This window comes from Euprymna scolopes, chromosome 41 (assembly GCF_053919585.1).
Source record: "Euprymna scolopes isolate OS-2025 chromosome 41, ASM5391958v1, whole genome shotgun sequence".
Taxonomy (NCBI): Eukaryota; Metazoa; Mollusca; class Cephalopoda; order Sepiida; family Sepiolidae; genus Euprymna; species Euprymna scolopes.
In genome coordinates this window covers 24,231,529-24,247,705 of record NC_136522.1, presented here as the reverse complement: position 1 = coordinate 24,247,705, position 16,177 = coordinate 24,231,529, and positions in this window count along the sequence as shown.

Sequence of the window (16,177 nt, the reverse complement as noted above, 5' to 3'; positions counted from 1 at the left end):
TCCACATTCACCTTTTTGTCTCTAGTTACTCCACTTGAAATGCTGTGAATGAACGGATCTTCCGTGAAAGGGTCATATGTCTGGAGAAACGCAAGGACCTTCCATGTATCCCTCACATCACGCTCTTTTCTTGCTGAAGTAGCCTCCTGATGCCGGTCACTAGTGCCATAATAAATGCCTGCTAGTTCTTGCATTGTAAACTTGATTTCCGCGCATGCTGGTTGTGATAGCGTCCAAACCAATCGTTGAATTTCATCAATTCCTCTACCATGAGTAAGGCCTCCAGACGTCTTCAGGCTTCTCATTAGCACCTGTTCAATAACCAGATCCGTTGATAAGCCAGCTCAGTAGCGATCACTCCGTCTAATCACATGGAATCCTTCCGAAAATTTCTGGAATACTTCAGGGTAGATTTTTGGCAGACCCTCCATTTGCTGCAAATACAGATATGCCGACTTTGCATATAGGATGTGTCCTGCTGCAGCGAATATTGGCAGCATTTTCCTAACAGCGTCAAGGTGCAATTCCCAGTTCCCGGTGCGCTCTGCTTTGATAAACAGTTGCAGGCTCTTCACCATATCAAGGTATTGAATCCACAATTTTGCTGTTTGCTGCGCAACCATCGCATCCTTCACGTGGTTGATTTTCTGGGTAATCCTGGTTACAGACTCTGAAGACAGAACATTATCCAATCTCTCAGTCCCACCAAGGAGACTTATCAATAGCCCCTGAGCTTCTTTAAGGTCTTCATTTTGATGAAATGACTCTTCTGCATCAGTGTTGGGTTGATCATGCTCAGTGACATGTGAAACTGGCAAATCATAGGCTTTTGCTAATAAAATAGCATTCAGAGCAGCAGCAACTAAAAAGTGAGCACGAATGGCTCTTGCAATTGCTTTGCCACTTAGCATTTGGTTGACTGTGTTTTCAGCATACACAAGTTCAAAAAGTTCTTGCAAACCAGAACCTTTCATCAAATGATCAATTGACCCCAGAAAGCTCATCTATGTATGGAGCCCACCAAGTCGCAAGACAAATGATTTCAGGGGACTGGAACTAGGCTGTGACTCGACTATCATCATTGCTTTGTACCAAAGTGGCTGATCAAATGTTAGAATTAGTGTTATGTTGTTTTTTCTGGCTAAATCACTAATGTAACATAAAGTTGAGTACACACAGGTTGGGTTACCAGCGTCCATGTCAATCATTGGCAAAAAAACTATTGCTGATTTTCCAGGATATGTTCCTTTGTACACGGACTGCATAAGGCCTGACCATGCGGGTCTGGACGGATGCAAAATTAGTGAAACCTCCCAAAGGATGTCAACATTGGCAGTGGAATCGACAACTTTCTTGGCCAGGAGCTTTTTAAATGTAACTGGGGGTTTGTTGGTGTGCCGTAAATCTAGGAACTTTATTTTGATCCTTCCAACTTTTATTATCTCTTCTGAAAATACCTGAATCCTTGGAATTGGTTTTGCTTTAACTTTCCCGGGAGTAACAGATGCTATGATGCCCATACAATGGAATGTGTTGAATCCATCAATACTCCTTACATTATGGTCCACATTATCAGCTACGAACTGCACAAATTCAGTTTCAACGGGGAACAGAATTTCAGTCCCATGAACAAGAGCAGCACTTCTTTCGAATTTCTGGACTTCCGAGTAGGATGAAGAGAAATCATGCTTATTCAGAGTGTCAATTAGGAACCTCGATCCAAACTGGTTATGCATTTCTACGGCTAAACCAAACTGTAAAGGTGCAAGGAGAACTCTAGGTCTAACAGCCTGCATTATCACTTGACCTATCGATGCAAGTTTCAAATCATTGTCTTTGCCTGCAAGCATATTCCTGAGAAAAATCACAACAAAATAATTAATGAATATTTTAACTTACTAAATTGCTTGGCAAGGGCAGCAGACAGTAATTTATAAAGCCTCCTTTCTTTGGAAATTCAAAATACTATATGAAAAGTGTCTTTTGGGAGTTACGGGGATGGGAGAAGGGGGATGGGAGAGAGAGTCTGCTCAGACTTGACCAGTACCACAGCCTACAGGCGCCAGGTTTATGACCACCAGAATATTAAGATATTTTATTGCTTATTTTCGGCCAGGGACGGCAAGCAGGTGCGGCTAATAAAAAAAGAATACTTACAGTAATTGAGACTAGAATCGGAGGGACCCTTTAAAGATGGCGTTCGGTGTACCCCTTTCTCCGAGGTTAATTTTAATAAACTTTTTTTTATCTGAAAGAGGAGTTATTCCTGCCCACAATGCAATTTAAAAACCTCTGTTAGCAATTTATATGAGGTTGAGACAAAAAAAAAACACAACAAAAAACAGCTAGATTGACTGGACTAGTATCAAATAATCTAAAAGGGTTGATATGCCGTAAACCAAAATCAAATGAAACCAAACCTATGAGGTTATAATTATGTTTAACTTCATGGAAACTGTTGGTTTATCAAATTTCACATTGATATATTTGTTATTTTTGAAGATATACTTAAAATAATTGAGTTGAGAGAGGGAAACTAGAATCGGGGGGACCCTTTAAAGATGGCGGTCGTTGACCTCTTTCCGCAAGGTCAATTTTGGTAAACTTTTTTTATCTGAAAGAGGAGATATTCTCTCGCACAATGCAATTTAAAAACCTTTGTTAGCAATTTGTTTGAGGTTTAGCAACAATTTGACTGGACTATATAAAGTTGAGTTTTTTTAATCGTACTTACATTGATATTAAAAATCTATTTCTACTTAAAAATTGTTAAAAACGAACTTCTTAATATACTCAGTCGTTGGTATGCGAGCGACTACATGAAGGTTAACTAATTTGCATATAACTTTGAAAAACGAACGTTAATTAATTATTCATTTTTAGATTTCTTATTATAGTGAATTCTATTTATGCATGGTTTCTTTTCTACATTTCGCAAAATTGCTTAGAATTTAAGATAGCATACGGTTATATATATATATATATATATATATATATATATATATATATATATATATATATATATATATATATATATATATATATATATATTCACCGGACTATCACCGGACTATCCATTCATGTGAAATCTTTTTATCATTTTTCTTTTGCCTCCTGTTCCCCTTACCTCACCCTTTTTTTTTTTTTTAACCAAGTAAGATCTGTGACTTACTTGTAGTTTCATTAAATACTTTTATATGCAAAATCCGATCCTGCATTTTGCTAATTCCTGCCCTCTGATGAGAAGGAGAGTATTTCTTCGAAACTCCGGTGATTAAGGACTATCCACTTATCTTGTGCTTCCTTTTTTAAAATTAAATATGTTTTTAACTCTTTTTCAAGATGTCTTTTAACACGTTTTATTAATCATTTGTTCATATTATAAGCTCTATTTCCTTTTCGGTTTTATTGAACTTTTACATCTGGCTGAGTTTATTTTACTTGTAAATATTAACTCTTTAATATTTATAATATATTTTAACTTTACCATTTTGATTACCTTGGTAAACTTATTGTAATTTATATATATATTTATATATATTAAGTAATGTGATTTATAATTTAAAAATTAAAAAAAAATTTTTTTAATTTAAAAATCAAATTTTAATTAAATTAAAAATCAGTTTCACAAGAAGGAACAACAACAAAGTCAATTATCTGTACGATCGTTTCGGAAATCCGTGCTTTTTATTTGTGGTATACATGAAGTCACGTAGAACAATTATACATAGTTTTTTGGTAAGCACGGTCTCCTCATCAGCAAATTTAGGAGGATTTCTATTGAATTGAAAAGACACCAAAAATAAACCTAGCATTAAAAGTAAGGCAGATGAATCTGAAAAATTGAAGTAAAAGGTTTGGATTTAAAATTTATAAGAAAATTAGTATAGGTTAGAGATAGAGATGAGTAGAAAAAATATTTTTTTTTTGAATTTACATAATAAATTTGATTTAAAAATATATAGATATAGTTACCTTTTAGTTTTTCTTTTTTTGAAATCAGGAACTGTATTTAAAGTAGTCATTTAGATGTTTGCTATAGCTTTTTATTTTATTGAATGATGAATTTTAAAAGGGCTATCTATAGCTGCACAGTATCAAAAACTCCAAATATACAAGAACCTATCAACAGCCATAACTCAACTACCAGATTAAATAATAACATCAACTTAAATCAATCTACCGATCAATTACTAACCAAACCATCACATTATAATCCAACAATAGACCTAACGGAAAATAATCATAATAATCAAGAGGTAATATATATTGGTTTCTACATCTGGCCCAATAAAACATAGAATTTCAACGCACAAACATTCTTTTAAAAATAACTCTCTATCAAACCAAACTACTCTATCCAACTATATTTGGCAACTAAAAAATAGCAATATTTCTTTCAACTTAAAATGGCAAATAATTGAGACCTGCAAATCATATAAACCAGGAGATAAATTTTTTACACTATGTACAAAAGAAACCCTAAAAATTTTAAAATATGAAGATATAAAAAGCACAACCAAACTAGTAAATTCAAGACATGAGCTTCTATCATGTAATCATAAACGTTGGTTTAAATTTAATAAATATAAACCACCTTAAATCATTAAAAATTACTCATTAGTAAAAATAGATTACTTTTTTTTTTAATAAATTAAGTTAGACCAATTACCGCCCTTAGACTCGTAAATCAAATAATAAATAAAGCAAATAACACATGACAATTATCTCCCCTTAAAAACTTGCAAAATAAATATTCTCTCTCTATAGATATTAACTGTAGCGTCTTTAAATCAAATTACGCTAACGGAAACAATTTACTGCACGAGCGTCGCCCTTTTAAAATTCATCATTCAATAAAATAAAAAGCTATAGCAAACATCTAAATGACTACTTTAAATACAGTTCCTGATTTCAAAAAAAGAAAAACTAAAAGGTAACTATATCTATATATTTTTAAATCAAATTTATTATGTAAATTCAAAAAAAAATATATTTTTTCTACTCATCTCTATCTCTAACCTATACTAATTTTCTTATAAATTTTAAATCCAAACCTTTTACTTCAATTTTTCAGATTCATCTGCCTTACTTTTAATGCTAGGTTTATTTTTGGTGTCTTTTCAATTCAATAGAAATCCTATAAATTTGCTGATGAGGAGACCGTGCTTACCAAAAAAAACTATGTATAATTGTTCTACGTGACTTCATGTATACCACAAATAAAAAGCACGGATTTCCGAAACGATCGTACAGATAATTGACTTTGTTGTTGTTCCTTCTTGTGAAACTGATTTTTAATTTAATTAAAATTTGATTTTTAAATTAAAAAATTTTTTTTTTAATTTTTAAATTATAAATCACATTACTTAATATTGAATTAGCTCTAGGACATTTAACTATCGAGCTTATTATATATCTAAATTACAACGAGCATTTCCTGTATTTTAATTAAACTAGTAATTTCACTATTACATTAAAATACACTTAGCTCTTTAGACTATTATTCTAATCTCCTTTAAATTTATATATATATATATATATATATATATATATATATATATATATATATATATATATATATATATATATAAGTAACCTTATCTGTGAGAATGCGAATCGTCTCTACTAACTTCTCTCTGCATATTTAGTCTACAGAGTAAAAATTTGATATACATGGTATCTGGACACTTTCGATTTGAGTTTTAGCCGGCCAAAACTGAAGGTAAGGGGTCAAAATTGAAAACAAAACAGTTGACCATGGCAGGGTAAGTCGAATAAAACATTACTCCTGCTGTTACTTTTGCACATGCGGAAGATTAAAAATTCATAGATCAAAGTCACTTACTTTTTAACCCTTCGCATCCATACGCCGGTAGATCGGATGGTAACGACGCTGGAGAGATAACTAACGACTATGGCTGAGGCGCTAAACACTTTGGTGTCAGTCTTAGCGGATGATACCAGATTAAATTTCTTTTGAAATCATTACTATATATTGGATAATAATCAGAGAATTGGCTTTTAATAATAAATAAGAATTCTGCATGAATTAAAATACAATATTTTATGCGTATTTTATGACTGGGCATTGCCGGGTTCCAACTTGAGTTCCTTCAACGATAATTGAAACCAAAACTTATGAAGAATACTTGGTAAAATTATTTATAAAAAAAATAGATTATATGAGTGCCAGCTGCTATAATTGAAACCGAAACCAAAATATATGAAGAATTCATGGTAAAAGTATTTATTACTAGAAATGGAAGGTCATTTATAAATATAAAAGCGAAAATGTATGTATGTATGCATGTATGTATGTATGTATGTATGTATGTATGTGGGTTCGCTTTTTCTGTATGTCTACAAAAGTCTTTTTTAAGAGAAGCGGACGGTCGGTTCACAACTTTTTAAACCTTTTTATATCACATATAAATCGTAATATCTCACAGTTAACAACGAAGCTCGCCTGTCTATTTAATTTGCTCGATTTCGGGAAGATAAATATTCAACATTTGTCGCTCGCCGCATGTGGGTTAGTCTTTTTCCTATAACATCTTGGGGGGAAAAAAGAAAAAAAGCGTTCAGCAGTAAATGAAATCCCGAAGTCAAAGTTGACCTCATTAACTCATTAAAATGATCACCTGCTAAATCCAAGAGGTGGTCATAGCTTGTCAAGGTTAGAAGATCACTGGAGGATAAGGTTAATGTGTGCCAGTGAGACAACACCGTGGTTATCGATAATGGTGCAACTTGGGTAGTTTTTGTCGAGAGACAATGGATACGACGGCTTAACAGAAACTTGCTCGCGTTGGACTTGAAAATTGCCTTGATATAGTCAGCTGGGAAGGAGTCCTGCAGTATGTGTTCCGCAGGCGAACAGTCTAGGAAAGAAACTTTACTCATGGAATTTACTTTTAGTTTTAGGCACATGTAAATAATGAGGGAAATTGTTGGTAGTTGTTGCGGATGGACGAGTGTCTGTTGTGAATGCGGGGTATAGATAAAACTCTAAAAAAAAGTATTGGCCACACAAAAGCCACTCATTCACTATGGAGGGCGATTTTCCATGCATCATATACGGTGAGACATTTTTTGATAGAATGTATTTTATACTATATATCTGTCTATATAACGGATATATATTCGTGTCTCTGAAATGTAAATATAATGCATACATAAGCGTTCATAGCGAACCGTGTCGTCTAGTGTGTTTTTGTCTGTACTGTAACGTGCTGTATATATGATTGTTTACTAGTAGTAATGGCGTCAGGGGTAAGATACCTTTCGGAAATAAATGTAAAAACTACATGCTAAGCACATTAAGGCATTTAATTTTTCCTTATCGCGTCTTTTCTGTTACACGACGTTGGGAACATCAACCTAAAAGAACAGTTGGAAATGACTTATATACCATACATTACGACCACGTAATCCCTACAGCTACCTACCTACCTTGAAAATGCTACTGTCAAACCTGACATAGTTATATAAAATAAGTCAAAAAGAGTTGCAACCTTGGTTGAAGTGAGTATCCCTAATGATGGAGGTCTAGACAGAGGTGAAAGAGAGAAACAGACTAAATACCAAGGTCTCATGAAAAGAAACTGGAATCTTAGGGAGATATCAATCATACCAGTTATTATAGGTGCCACAGGACTTATGAAGAAGAAACTGAAGTCCTACCTAACTAATATTCCTGGTGAATCAAGTGCAAAAGAAATCCAAACAATTATACTTAAGGGAACAGCGAGCATACTAAAAAGAACTCTCGGTTGGTTTCAATAAAAAAGCAGGGGAATGTTGGCAGCTGGTTTGGCTGCCCCATACCCAGCATTGCGCTCTTCAAAGAAAGAAAGAAAGAGAAAAGAATTATGCTCTATATCATCGGCCACGTGTTGCTATCAGGTCACGTGTTAACTTTAGATTTGAGGATTCGTGTTTTAGTACAAAGACCCTCTCATGTATTTTTTACGAAGGGAGATAACTCTAACTTTTAATAATTTCTCGGAATGGATGTTCCTAAATCGATATTTATTCCAATCGTCCTGGACTTCTCCTTGCTAATCAACTCAAGCAAGTTGGAGATTTTTTTTTTTTTTTTACTTTTATTCATTGCAAGTAATCCACATTGCAACTGGTGCATAAAGGATTACTGTGATAGGAACTAGATTTATAAGGGTCAACTTAGATTAGAAATTGGGCAGCAATACGTTTATTTACATTACATTTAAATTTCTGTATAGTCAGCGAAACAGAGAGAAGGGATGGAATTTCAAAGATAGGATATCAGAAGAAATTAGGAATGATAAAAGTAAAAAAACCTTACCGCATCTACAGAGAAGGGTGCGGCTAGACAGGTGAATTAGGATACTTATGTTGGGGAGATGAGGTTAAAAGTGCAGTACGTTGATCAGGACGCATTCCGTGGAAATACTTGTACAACAAGTAAAGAAGTGCAACACTGCAGCGATGTGACAGAGATTGGAGCTGGGCAGACAGTTTGGCTCTAATTATGTTACAAATTTCTTTTTGCATCTTGTCCAAGAAGAACGCGTTAGTGGTTTGTGTACCAGCCCGGATTGCATAGCACTTACTTTACTACAAACTCTTCACACAGGTAACTTTTGCAGAGGGTATCCATTGTCTCTCGATAGATGTGTCTCTCGTTAGATTTTTTTATTTTATTATTTAAATGTTATGAGGTAAACTGATTTACCCACACCGACAATAAATGTAGTCTATAATATAAATCTCACCTGTCTGTTTAAATGTATGTATGTATGTATGTATGTATGTATGTATGTATGTATGTATGTGTGTGTGTTTATGCATGTATGTATGTATGTATATCTGCCTAAAACTTTAAACGAGGCGACGGATTTTCACGAGATCAGTATCGTTTTGAAGCGCGAACAAAAAATTGCTTAAAAACATTAATTCCCTTACCTTCAACTGGGCACTTTTCTACAAGGAGGGGGTCGATTTTTCGTTGATATTTTCGAAAGTCATCCTCTCTTTTCGATTAACTAGCCTTAATTTAAATCTTCGGCACTTCCAATTTGGCGATGGACGCAACAGTAAAGACATCACTTTTTTTTCACGTTCTTTTCCCTCTTCACGACACGACTTCGAGCCTGCCTACCTACTACCACTTTTTTTTTTTTGCTCAACACACACCTCGAAACAACCCGGCAACGCCGGACACCCAGGCTAGTTATATCTAAATGCCAATGACTGCAATTCGCATCAGTTATGACCCCCAGCATCATGACGTGTATTTCTATAACATACTTTTGTTAATACTCGTTTCTAAATTATATTACTGTGTTTGTCTTGATAATTACTAATCTGCAAGGCTACAACAGAAATAAAGGGACCGGAGTGGATTTCAAACATAAAATACAACAGACAATAATTCGTATCAAAGTAAATATGTCGCAATAATAATAATGGTTAATTTTTTGTATGTTTTTAATGTTATACTTGTAGAATAGGTATATTAATCGTGACGAAAGTGCGTTAGATTAAGTTGAGAATTTAGTGAAGAATGCGTTCATGGAATTCGACTATAATGTTGTGAAATTAAAAAGAAAATAAACATTTGTCGTAAAATACAGATCAGCTGGGAAATCAGGGAACGTAAAAGAGGATTTTTTTTATTGGATACTGAGAAAGTCTTACGTGTTTGCTTTCACTAGGGATCGAAGGTGTGGCGAACTCCAAAATCAAAAAGTGTTAGAAAACACTTGGAAAAATGGTGGAATTCTTCTATCGATCCAATAGATATCTACTTGCTGACGCAATTCTCATCCTATATAAGGGCCAGGTACATCCAAGGATGGAGTATTGCTGTCACATCTGGACAAGAGCTGCTAGGAAGACCATATACTGCCTTGACAGAGTTCAGAATAGACTTCGTAGCCTAGTGGGGGATGCCCTTTTCTCTTCCCTACAACCTCTTTATCACAGAAGAGATGTTGCGAGTCTGTCTCTGCTTTATAGTTATTTTCATGGCAAGTGCTCGTCTGAGCTCCAATCTATAGCCCCCCTTCGCCAAACATTCACGAGAAACACTCGCTTTGCTGTAAACATTATCAATAATTTCCCCCACTTTTTATCTGTGCCTAAACCTAAACGTAGATTCTATGAACAAAACTTCTTTGTTAGAACTGCACAACTGTGGAACTCTCTCCTATTTACTTTTTTTACAGCTGAAAATACAATATGGCCGTCTTCAAGTCCAACGTAAACAAGTTCTTGACGAGCCGTTCCCCATTAAGTAATCCAATTTAACCAAATTTACACTTATAGCGATTACTATGATATTGTCCTTTTGACCACTGTACACTCTTTAACTCTTATCCTCGAGTGGCGTCTGTGCCTTGATAAGTGGTGATTCCTTTGTAAAAAAAAACAAAACAAAAAACATTGAAACATCAAATAAAGTAAGCAATGAAAATTTCTTTTGTGTTTTTGGAGTCTTCAGTTGCAAACCAGCTTTCGAGAGCTTCCATCAACGAAGATGTTGGCTCAGTGACACATAACTATCAGAAGCAATTTACACATAACCAGTTGAGGAAGCTTGCAGACTTGTGCATATGCTTCCCAGTGCACAATATGTGCACAAATATGTTTGTTCCGAGAAGTGATTTGTTGAGAAGAACATTTACACGTAGAGATGCCTACGGCAAAAGGGTGCTGCTAACCAGGTGAGCCGGGGGGTAATTATGTTTGGGTATGCAGTAAGTTAATCAGAACACATTCCGTGAAAATACTTGTAAAAGAAGAACCGGAGTACAAGACTGCGGCGATATGACAAAGTGTGGAGCTTGGCAGACAATGCGGCACATATGTTGGATTTTTTTTTTTTTTTTTTTTTTGCATTCTGTTCAAGAAGATGCTAGTGGTTGGTGCTTTACAGACTTTTGCAGGTGACACCCGGTCAGGGACGAACACGTTACACGGTATCTGCATAAACATTTTTGAGTCTAAGAATTCTATGTTGAGAAAAACATTTACAGGTTGTCACTCTTAAAAGTTCTGTGAAACGAAAGCTTGGGTTTAAAGCTGTGAGGGCAGACCCAATCGAAAAAACACTGTATTTTCCCAAGTTTCGCTCTCTCACTAGTTCTGTGTTCCCCCCTCTCTCTCACTCTTTCTTTGTTTGTCATCTCTTCTGCTTTCTGTCTCTGTTTATCCCTTTTTCACACTCTCTGTTTACCTCCTCTATCGCAATCTCGCTCTTTCTCCCGCTCTCTCACTCTCTTTTTATTTGCTCTGCCCTTTCTATCGATCTCTCTCCCTCTCTGTTTCTTTTCTCACCCCCCTCTGCCTCCTCCACTCTGTCCTCTCTCTGACTTTCTGTCTGCCCTCTACCCCGCTCTCCTTCTCTTTTTATGCCCCTTTCTCACTCTTTCGCCGTCTACTTTCTCTTTCACTCTACCTCTGTCTGCTCGGTCCCCACTCACACTTTCTCTGTCTGTGTGTGCCCACTTTCTTGCAATCTCTGTTTGTCTCGCTTTCATTCTCCCTGTGTCTGATTTATCACCCCTCTTTCTGTCTGCCCTCTTTCTGACTATCACACTCTCTCTGTGCCACATCTCTCTCTACCTGCTCCCCTCTCTCTCTCTCTCTGTTTGTCACCTCTCTCACTCTCTCTATTTGGTTGCACTTCCTCCTAACTCTATTTCTGTCTGCCCTGTCCTCTTTCTCGCTCTTTTCCTGTCTCCTCTATCACGCTCATTACCATTGGACGATTCTTCTTCTTTACAACAAAATAGTTTTCTATCTTTCTGTCAAATTCAGAAATCTGCACATAATCTGGAACGGTCTTTTATTTCATCCACAGAAGTAGCATGCTCTCGTTCCGTTAGCTTCAAAAATACAATTATTAATTACTTAGGACTTTTTTTTTACACGGGAATCACCACTTATCTAGGCCTGGAAGCCACCCGAGAATAAGGGCCAATGAGTATACATTAGTCATTGTAATTATAGCGTAGTAAACATAAGTAGTGGGAATTTTGTAAATTGATTTACTTAGGGCGACGGTTCATCAAGAACTTGTTTACGTTGGACTTGAAGACAATCAGATTGTAGTCAGCTGGAAAGCTAGCAATCGGAAGAGAGTTCCACAGGCGCGCAGTTCTAAGAAACAAGCTTTGTTCGTGGAATCTACATTTAGGTCTAGGCACACAGAAGGAGTGTGGGGAATTATTGATAGTGGTTCCGGCCAGACGAGTGTTTTTTGTGAAGGTTTGGCGAGGGTGGATCATAGATTGAAGCTCAGATGACTTAGTCATGGATGACGGAGCGAAAACATGCCATCCTCGTTGATTAAATATCGTTGATTAAATAAAGGGTTCCTTCGAAATTCCGTGCAGATTTACGAGTTCCACAAGATACACCAGAAGAAGGTCGGAGATTGCATCGGCCGAAACATTGTGCGAGTGACATTAAAGATGAGAAGAGTAGTCCAAATAATAATAATAATAATAATAATAATAATAATAATAATAATAATAATAATAATAAACAAAAAAAAAAAAAATGAAGCCTCTCTTGTTGTCTTAACGTTTTTTCTGTTCACTCCCCCTGTTCCCTCCCCCTGTTCACTCCCCTTCTTTAATAACATCATCTTTCTGTACTCGAGTTAATTCCGAAAAAAATATCCCAAAACTACTTAAAGATGATCATCACACGGTAATCAATCACATGATGGCACAGGAATACTCGGTTTCTTTTATTAATTATATTTTGGAGTGGGGAGGGGGGTGAGGAGTGGGAGGTATAAAAGCGGGCGGTTATTTTTTTACTACTTGCTTTTTGTTTACCGAAAAAAAAAAATGGCGACTGTCGCACTTTCGGCCATTTTCCCCCTCAAAAATGGCGGCAAAAGGAAATCGCGTCATTGTCCGGCGCAGAGACGCGTCAATGGCGTTTTGGCTACGATGAAAAGAACAAAGGGAAGGAGTGAGAAATATTTTTTCCCTAATTTTCCAATTCAGTTATTTTCGGCCTTCGACATATTTTTTACTCCTCATTTGGTTATTTCATTCCGTCTGGTTATTATCATCTTTCGGACAAGCTATTTTGTTATGCGTCCTATCCATTTTCACACCCATTATATATATATATATATATATATATATATATATATATATATATATATATATATATATAGTTATAAGAAATAAAAATTACATTAAGTTTACCAAGGTAATCAAAATGGTAAACTTAAAATATATTATACATATTAAAGAGTTTACAAGTTTTATACATATTAAAGAGTTTACAAGTAAAGTAATCTGAACCAGATGTAAAAGCTCAATAAAACCGAAAAGGAAATAGAGCTTATAATATACTTACTTGATTCTTCCGGCCTTGGCAGACGTGTTTTAAATATTCTCTCCAGTGCTTTTTTTGTTCACATTTGAACTTTTCTTTTAATGATTTTGAACTCATTCCATTTGTGATTTTTTCCAAGGGATTCTGCCTTTTGGATCATTTTGGACCATTTGGAACTTACCTGTTGGATTGGAAGTTTTTAATTCGACCGTGTTTGGATTTTACCATTCTTGGATTTTTTACCCTTCACCGGACTATCCATTCATGGGAAATTTTTTATCGTTTTTCTTTTACCTCCCATTCCCCTTACCTCACCCTTTTTTTTAACCAAGTAAGATCTGTGACTTACTTGTGGTTTCATTAAATACTTTTACATGCAAAATCCGATCCCGCATTTTGCTAATTCCTGCTCTCTGATGAGAAGGAGAGTATTTCTTCGAAACTCCGCGGATTAAGGACTATCCACTTATCTTGTGCTTCCTTTTTAAAATCAAATATGTTTTTAACTCTTTTTCAAGATGTTTTTAACATGTTTTATTAATCATTTGTTCATATATATATATATATATATATATATATATATATACATATATATATATATATATATATATATATATATATATATATATATATGCGTGTGTGGGGGAATATGGATATGATGCATAACAATATATATAAAGATATATAAATGTGTATGGATAAAACATCAATACGAAAAATATATAAATGTTTATATCATTTCTGTATTTATTTCCTATGTGTTGACATTTAGGAATACAAAATATCTTTCAAAATGTTTCTTTCAAAAGCACACATTTTTAACCGATCCTTCGGTTTTCTTCAGTGTGAATGACGTGTGCCTCTTAATTTTATCCTGCCTTGATAGAGTTCAAAATAAACTTCGTAGCCTAGTGGGGTACGCCCTTTTCTTCTTCCCTGCAACCTCTTTATCACAGAAGAGACGTTGCGAGCCTGTCTCTGTTTTATCGTTATTTTCATGGCAAGTGCTCGCCTGAACTCCAATCTATGCCCCCCCTCGCCCTCATTTGGCTGTAAACACTATCAATAATTTCCTTCACTGTTTATTTGTGCCTAAACCTAAACGTAGATTCTATGAACAAAATTTCTTTCTTAGAATTGCACGCGTGTAGAACTCTCTCCCATTTGCCTACTTTCCAGCTGACTACATACGTCTTCAAGTCCAACATAAACAAGTTCTTGATGAGCCGTTTCTCTTAAGTAATCCAATTTACCGAATTTCCGCTTCTAACGATTACTATGATATTGTCCCATTGATTATTATACACTCTTTAACTCTTATCCTCGAGTGGCATCTGAGTGATGCCCATGTAAAAAAAAAAAATATAGCCAACAAAACGGCTAAAATGTTATCCTTCTATAAACTTTAATAATTACTTTTTTCAAGTAGAATTTTACTTAAAAATGAAACTCTCCTACATTTAGTACGCGGCGACGGCGACTTCGGTAGCGACGAAGCAAATGGAAAAGACGGAAAAGACGAGCATTAACTCTAATCAGTGTAGAAGCTGTTTTATTTAAAAATATATTCTCGAATAGTCGATCGGTTCGCTATCATTGAAGGAATCTGACAAATGAGGTTGACTAGTCAAATTTTATGATTATTTATCGTTTTGTTCTAGTAAAATCTATGTTCAGTTGTAAATACGTAATAGAAGTGGAAGGTATTATCTATTTTATGTATGAAAATGTATTTACGAGACGGAGCATTGAGTAATGCCATGTCGTTTGTTATCGAGTGGTGTCCCCAAAACATTCCAGCAATCCGGTTTAGGTCTAGAGCAGCGAATCAAATTGCCCGGAATTTAATAATAACAGCATAATGAAGCATTCAGTATTTACGCATGGTAGGCGTAATGGATAAATCTATAAAATTACGGAAGGAAAAAATAAACACTAATAGTACGACCAGTATTATGAAGCTAATGCAAGAAAAGTTCTCGGTCCCTTCTGGGCGTGTAGCAGTAAAAAGGATGAAATCACGTCCAAACTTCTCAAAGTGTGACTATTTTGTGAGAGTGAGTCTCCTTGGAAATATTATAGGAATTTACGAAGTTGAATAAAATCGACTGATAATATCCGCAAAACATTGGCAGGTCGTGTTATCATATTGAATTTAAATAAAGCGCCTATATTCGTATTGCTGTAACATATTTTTAGATGGGAAAATCTTCTCTATTTTATTATATATATACATATATGCTTTGCGAAAAATACGTTTTTTTTTTCGATTATTTTTCACTTTTTCGTACATGAATGCTTTTTGAATTAGAACCACTAAATAATAAACTTCGGTACAATTTTATAGGTGTGTTTCGTTCACGAGTAGCAATCAATATTTGTATGTCAACATTGAATATTTCTTTCCGTAGACTCAACAAAAATAATTAAAAAAATATAGAAAGTTCTTAGAAAGCAATATGCATAACTATGCAATTAGAAAGATGAAGGAGGAAAAATCTTACAGCGCCTGTTTACTATTGGTGGCCATCTTAGTTATTTAGGGAAAAGATATCCATTTCACTATTGCCGTATCAATTTGAATTGTATAGTATTTCTTTTTGGTTGTAGGTTAGAAAAATGTTTATATAAAATGATTTTAGTCTATTTTAAAGGAATAATTATTATTTATTGTATGTTTAATTTTTTTTCGGCCAAGTAGATTTGTCTACCTCGTTGCTTTGATATGGCCGAAATTTTATAAACATCTCTCAACCTGAGTCGGTTGACATTTTGGGACAATATATATATATATATATATATATATATATATATATATATATATATA